Source organism: Eschrichtius robustus, chromosome 20 (genome assembly GCF_028021215.1).
Source record: "Eschrichtius robustus isolate mEscRob2 chromosome 20, mEscRob2.pri, whole genome shotgun sequence".
NCBI classification, from domain to species: Eukaryota; Metazoa; Chordata; class Mammalia; order Artiodactyla; family Eschrichtiidae; genus Eschrichtius; species Eschrichtius robustus.
The window spans coordinates 1,478,134-1,485,766 of record NC_090843.1 but is presented as its reverse complement, the minus strand read 5'-3'; positions in this window follow the sequence as shown (position 1 = coordinate 1,485,766).

The following is a 7,633-nucleotide window of genomic DNA, read 5'->3' as shown; positions in this document are numbered from 1 at the left end:
TACTTAAATTTAAATTAATTAAAGCTAAATAAAATTAAAAACGCATGTCCCCAGTGACACCAGCCACATCTCAAGTGTTCAATAGCCACACGTGGAGAGTGGTTGCCGTGCTGTATGTCCCCACATAGAACCGTTCATAGAAGGCAGTACAGGGACTTCCCTGGTGGTGCAGTGGTTGAGAATCCGCCTGCCAATGCAGGGGACACAGGTTCGAGCCCTGGTCCGGGAAGATCCCACGTGCCGCGGAGCAACTAAGCCCGTGCGCCACAACTACTGAGCCTCCGCTCTAGAGACCGTGCGCCACAACTACTGAAGCCCGTGTGCCTAGAGCCCGTGCTCCACAAGGAGAAGCCACCACAATGAGAAACCCACGCATCACAACGAAGAGTAGCCCCCGCTCACCACAACTAGGAAAAAAAAAAAGGCAATACAGCCTTCACATGGCTCTATCTCCTGGGACACTCATCCATGGAACCCAGGCACCATGCTGGGAAAACAGACCCACAGGGAGAGGCCCGGGTGGAGAAGAACCACAGCCCTTAATCCTCTGCTGCAGCCGAGCATCCAGGTGAGAGCTGGCACCAACCTGCCAACCGTCGGAGCGCGCCGTCCTGAAAGTGGATCCTCCGGGCCCCAGTGAAACCCAGCCAGATGACACCACATGCACAAGGGATGGGACTTCCCCACTGAGCCCCATCGAAACTGCAGCTTCAGAAGCAGTAGGTGACTACTACTGTTGTTCCAAGCCAGTAAGTTTGGGGGTGGTTTGTTCTGCAACCGTAGGTCGTTAGAACGAGATTCTGCCTTTGATTTACAAAAAGATAGCCCTGTGTCCTTAGGGCAAAGCCCCCTGTTGTCTTAAGCTACTTCGCGTGGGTTTATTTGACTTGTAACTGAAGAGTGAAAGCTATCGAAGGCCTCTTTTCCATGTTAGACGGGAGTGGGGTGAAGGAAAGTAAGTGAAGGCTGTCGTTCCGATTGGCACCCTCCGCGTGTTTTCACACAGAATCCTGAGTCTTTTCCACATGTATGTGTGCATTCGTGCAGCTGGAACATCAAGCTTTTTCTCCGCCTTCAGAACTTGTTATGAGACGTTGCACATAATGGACACTCAACCCCAGACGTGACCGTCAGCCCCAGGGTAGTCACGAAACCGGAAGATGGCTTCAATTGAGAACAACGAGGTTTCTGAGCACGCGGGCTGCCCCTCCAGCAATCTGCATCACTCCGCAGGTCCCACGCTGCGGCCACCCACCGACTGATCAGAAGAGAAAACAAAGACCTAAAGTCCGGGGGACTTGGCTGCTCGCGCCCTTGGAGGTCAGATTCTGAACCATGGCCGGGACACTCACGGCTCCTAGGTGCCCTTGGGGGAGCTGGGCCTTGAGCCACAGGTCCTTGGGATCCATCATCAGGACAGTGGTAAGAAACAGTCCATTAAGAAGTTTCAGTCGATCAGGACGTGCCCATCACGTACGGTCACCACAGACCCCATCGCAACGAGACCTTGGTGTCATGTAAAGATTTCCAAGACGTGTTGGCAAGAACCAACGTTGGATTCATGCAATCCTTGAATAGCAACAGGGCCTTGAAGTCTGAGGCAATGAGACTTGATCCAGCACCATCTCCAGGGATGAGGAAGTGTTGGCAGCAAAGGAGGAGAAGATGCAGCCCTTGTTCTGCGTGTCCCCTCACCTGGCTGTGGAAGAAGGACTGAAACTAAGGCCCAGTACGATGTGCTGCCTTGACACTGGGAAACTGGGAGGGCGTTGAATGTCCTGCCTGTAAATGCCACCTGCCCCAAGCTGCTCCCATGGGTGAGGTCCCTTAGTCGCACAACCCTCCCCGTCAAGGGGCCAGGCGCACTTCCTGCTTGCCCTTGAGTGGTGCCTTTCAGTCTGCTGTGCGCCCATGGAGTTCTTCAAAGGAGCCAATGTATCCTTCCAGGGGAGGCAGGGGGCGTCTGCCCTCTTGCTACTACAAAGCCCACCCGCCTCCCAGAAACCTTGGTCACTCAGGCTGTGCCTGAGTGCAGCCCCCGTGACCCTGCATCATGTGCGGTGTCCTCCTTCCCCAGGGTGAGGCTGTGTGACCCATGAGCGGTTGGTCTCATCTGTCAGGTGGTACGAATTCCTCCATCGCATAACCCTAGGGCATCGCGTAACCCTAGGCCAGGAATCCCTCCCTCACCAATGGGCTGAACAGGAGGCAGTTAAAACACTGGTCTCTAAAGAAGGTTCTGGGGTCTCCTCACCAGCAGCCTTGGTGGTGCTGGGAATATCAGTGCTCATCTGCTCTGCGGTCGGACGCTTTTGCTCGTCTTGGCCCCGGACCCCAGGTGCCTTCTCCTCATGACCCTCTTGGACATGGCCACCTCCCCTCTCCCGAGAGCTCCACATCTTTTCTCATTCACTCTCCAGCAGCCCAAGGAGTCACGAGGGAAAGGTAAGTGCCAACCCCTATTTGACAGGTGAGGGCCTTGGGCTTGAAGAAGACTGTGGTCTTGGTGGAGGCCACAGCCCTGACCTGGAGGAACTGGCCATGTCTTCCAGGGTTGGCTCTGGGGACCCTTCACTGGTTCCTGAAGGGCATTTGGAGTTCAAGGCCAAGACAAGCAGAGGTGACTCATTCACTAATTCTTTCACTGTGGCTGCTCTTGGGGAATAAAGTCAGAGAATCTCACCCTCCTCTTCTTTTCAAAGTTCCCAGCCTTCCAGAAGGGAGGAAAGACTCAGGATTAGAATGTGTTGAAGCTAAAATATGGCTCCCAGTACCTTACTCTGTTCCGTTTACATTGTATATTAGCTTCCTAGGGCAGCTGGAACAATCACAAAGTGGGCGGCTTGAAACAGCAGAAATGTGTTCATTCATAGTTCTGGAAGACAGAAGTCTGAAGTCAAGGTGTTGGCAGGGCCGTGCTCTCTCTGAAGGCTCTAGAGAAGATCCTCCCTGCCTTTTCCAGCTTCTGGTGGCCCCAGCGGTCCTTGGCGTTTCTTGGCTTTCAGCGGCATCTCTCCAGTCTCTGCCCGTTCTCTCTGTGTCCTTCGCTCTCTTTAGAAGCCAGTCGTTGGATATAGGGCCCACCCTGATCCAGTGTGACTTCGTCTTAATGAATTACATCTGCAAAGACCCTAATTCCAAACAAGATCACATCCCGAGGTTCTGGGTGGACGTGAGTTTTGCGGGGGACACGCTTCAACCCCCTGCACGTTGTCCTCATTGGTGTGGTTGATCAGCAGCTCTTTGGGTCCAGCTAACGCTGCAAGCGGGTGTGCTGTTCCCAGTTCCCTGAGAGCATTGTCACCTCAATACTTCTTCTAAACCCACCCTCTTTCTTCACAAACCGCCCCTTCCCCTGCATTCCCTAGGTTGGCACATAGCACAGCCATATATCCAGATACGACTCATGCCAAAAACTTGGAGGTCAGTCTCAACAACTCATACCCCTCACTTCCTCTGCCTCCAGACCTAAAAGCCACACAGTCTCCTATGTGTTTATTCGCACACCTCTCACCTCCTCTCCACGCGTCTCATTTCTGCTTTCTGTCGTCATCACCTTTCACCTGGACCCTATGAACATTTCCCACCCCCATCCACCCTGCACCGGAATCAGCTAAAATATAAAACTGGCCGGGGCGTTCCCAACACCCCTTTGAAAACCCCTTGAAAGTGATGGACCCTCAGCTTCGGAAAAAATGCACACAGGCGTGTATCACACAACTTCACACGGAATTTCAAGGGCCTCGCAAGATCCCATTACCCACAGGGCAAAGCTTCTCAAACCTTACATCACCTGGGGATCTGGTGAAAACGCTGGTTCCATCTCGATGCAACTGGGCAGGCCCAAGAGTCTGCATTTCTCCCAGCCCCCCGCTGAGGCAGATGCTGGTCGTTCTTGGACCACAATTTGAGTGGGTGCATGATCACCATAGTGACCAGTTATTGTATCATCTTCTTTAATCCCTCCAGCAATGCTCTACAGGTGGCATTATTAGGTTAAAAAACTGAATTTTACAAACTTATGGTTACCAAAGGGGAAAGGGTCTGGGGCATAAATTATGAGTATGGGATTAACAGATCTATGCTACTATATATTAAAATAGAATAGATAAACAACGAAGATTTACTGTAGAGCACAGGGAACTATATTCAAGAACTTGTAATAACTTACAATGGAAAAGAATCTGAAAAAATACATGTTCATATAACTGAATCACTTTGCGGTACACTTGAAACGAACACAAAATTGTAAATCAACTATACTTAAATTAAAAAAAAACTCAGAATAAAACTGAGTTTTAGCCAGTGTAAGTAAACTGCCTAAGATGGTACCACCACCACGAGCAGAGCCAAGATCTGAGCCCAGATCTGTCCATCTCTAGGTTCTCTGCCTTTAACCCCACACGAAAACGCCCCACAAAATTTTCCCGTCTCTTGTCACCAAGGCAGATGGACTGTCCTCTCCTTGGGTGCCTCTGGGCCAAGAACTTCCTTAAAGGCACCTGTAAGGTTTTCATCGTGATGACCTGTTTACACGTCTGTCTTCTGTGGCTTTGAACTCCAGCCCTTGACTGGGGCTCCACAAAGCTTTGAGTGACTGGGTTGGTCTTGCCCCCTCTGACCCGACCCCCGGCTGGGCACCCCCTCTGGAAACTCAGCCTGAGACTGGTTTTACCTTCTTGTTAGGTCAGCGGGCACCCCCTGGCTGCAAGAGCCTGGAGCGGAAAGGCCGGGCGCACTCCATCCCGCCAGAGGTAATAGTGTCTCTCGGCCAAGTGCCGGGCCCCTGCTCCTTGCCAACCATTCACGGGGGAGAAATGATGGAAAAGCTGGAGACACTGACTCGTGAGGAAATATGAAAAACGCGCAACAGTCCCCAACTGTGTTTAGCTTGGCTCGCACACAAAGGGGGGATGTGATAAGGGCTCCAAGTCAGAGGGCGGCTACATGGGAGAATCGTGAGAGTGTGGCTGGGAGGGACCCGCGCGGGGGGCGGGAAGCGGGATGGAGGGGACCAAGCTCGGGATCCGAGCTCCAGGGGACCAGAGCCTAAGGCTCCCACACGCCCCTCCACGCTTCCTGCACGGGAGTTCTGGCCAGGAGAGTTAAGCGTCTTCCCTCCAGCAAACTCTCCAGCGCCCACCCTGGACCCGGCACCCCCTCCAGGCTGGAGGGGCAGCCGCTGAGGCAGCCGGGGCCCGCTCTCAGGCAGCTTCTAGCCCACCAGGAAGAAGCAGTTCCTGCGGCCTCTGTGCTGGTGGTTCCCGCTTTCTAGAATGTTCTTCCCCAGATATCCAGATGATCAACTCACCACCGTCGTGTTGGGATGACGCCGACTTTATAACCGACCCCCTTTTAAACATGGTCAACCGCACAAAGTCTCCCCCGACCGCGGCCCCCCAGATCCCACTCCTCCGTTCTGCCCATGTGCTCTGCGCTCCGGAGCGCTTGGCACTTTCTAACACACGTGTAGTTACTTGTTTATTTTGTCTATTGTGTGTTTCCTGACTCGTCCCCCTGGGAAGGACCGGGGCCCTCTCACTGTCCCCTGAGGCTGCGGAGCCCTCAAGGCGACAGGACCACAGGGACCAAGGCTGGGTTCGTCCTCTGGCTCGGGGGTCCCTCTGGGGGTCCAAACACCCCTTCGCATCTCTTCCATCCTGAGTCACCTCCTCTGAGCCTCCTTTCCTCCAGCGGCCCGTCAGGCAGGCTGGGTTGCCCACAACTGTAAAGAAAGAATTAGAAATCACCCGGCTACTGGGGATGAGATGACTGGGGACTCCCCGCCACGTGACCAGCCGCCCACACTGATTTGTCGTGGGAATGACGCAAACACCAGTCTCTCCCCCGAGCAGGAACACGTGTCCGTCGTGTAGTAGCTGCTGCAAACGCCCCGTCGAGGGTTTCACACTCTACCGAGAGCAGAGGGGACCCGAGAGGCCCAGGCTTCACCCCGAGTGAGTGGTGTTTTAAAAAGGAGCAATAAAACCAATTAAATAAGCCCGAATCACCAGCAGGGGGTCAGTGTGAGTTCTAGGGGCAAAAACTCAGGAGGTCAAATCCCAACAGCCTCTCAGTTCTGTGTGACCTCAGTTGAGTTGTTTAAAGACGCTCAGCCTCCGTTTTCTCATCTGAAAACGGGTGCATGACAGGACTGTCCTCACTGGCCAGCGTGAAGCTCAGAAACGAGTGTCAAGTGCTCAGCGCAAAGCAGGCGTAGGGAGCACAGTCGTACAGAGCACCATGAAGAAGAGGAAAGTGGGAACGACAGGCACCGCTACCGGGGACTCAGTGAGTTGTTGGGAAGACGCAGCAGGGCCCAGGGGCTTCGGGGGATGTTGCCCCCCGCATCAGGGTACCCACACCCTGATTTGGTCTTTGGGTCAGTCAGCGGCCTTCTCCAGCCCCCTGAGAAGAGTCCCCCCACCTCCTCCCAGCTTCACCCCGTCTAGACGGTCTTTCTCTTCCTCTGGGGCAGGGACCTCGTCTTATTCACGTCTTCCAGATCCAGATCCAAACCCAGCACTGTGCCCAGCAAGCATCCAATGCGTGTTTGTTAATGTAAAATGAGACCCATGTAGACAGTTCATACGTACCACCTAAGCTAAGTGCTTCGTTAGAGACGCAGGTCAGCTGAGGCCCCTGCAGGTTACGGGCCCAGCCCAGGACCACCCACCCATTTATCAGCAGAGCCAACCTTGGCACGAGCCCCCTGACGCCTGGCTGCAGCCTCACCCACTAGGAGGGTTGTGCTGGTCGTATGCCCTGGCACCCAGAAACCCAAGAATGGTGGGTTGTCAGGAGGACAGAAGGATGGGGTTTACTGTGAATGAGACAAGAGCTCAGTGGGAAAAGATCTACTGTCCTCTGAGCAAGAGAAACAGAAGAGAGAATTCTAGAGAACCCAGAAGTTCAGAACAAGAACGAAACGTTCGAATCTTGGTAAATGCTACGTGTCGCCATCCGGGCCGGGACTTTTGAGGCCTCAGGGGTTTGCCAGGGGCAGGTAGGGCCGGAGAGGGGGGACAGGAGTGTGTGTGAAGGAGGGGGGCCCGGCAGGGAGGCCTCCAGGCTCCCTCCACCCCTGCGCTAGCTTTAATCTGAGGGCTCTGCCTTTATCGGTTTTATTTGTGTATATTTCTGGGTACAATTTCCTTTGAACAAAGGGATCTGTGACTCAAAGAATGTTTGAAAACCACTTACTATTTCCAGTACAAGATCAAGGCGAGGAGCAATCGGGAATGGCTGGGAAAGACGGGGCAGGCTTCCAGGAAGGAGAGTTGGAATTCGGACAAGGAGAGGGAAGAAGAGAGGGGCCCTGGGTCAGGCCGATGACGATAGGAATGGGGTGTGGGGACCAGCCAGGTGACCGTGGGATAGCCAGGGGCCTTCTCGGATAAGAGCAAGAGTTGTGTTGATAAACGGCGAAGTGGGGAGGGTTAGAGGGGCTGGGGTGAGGGCTGCCCCACTCTCACTTTTGTTAGGTTCCCTGAGTAGCAGGCCCAGGTTTTAAGGTCTAGGACAGCAATTCCCGAAACCTGGTTCTAGAACGTTCTAGGCATCTCCCACCATCTTCATGAAGTCTACAGCACATGGTGTCATTGGAGAAGTTCCAGCAGAGCCCGGTGCTCAG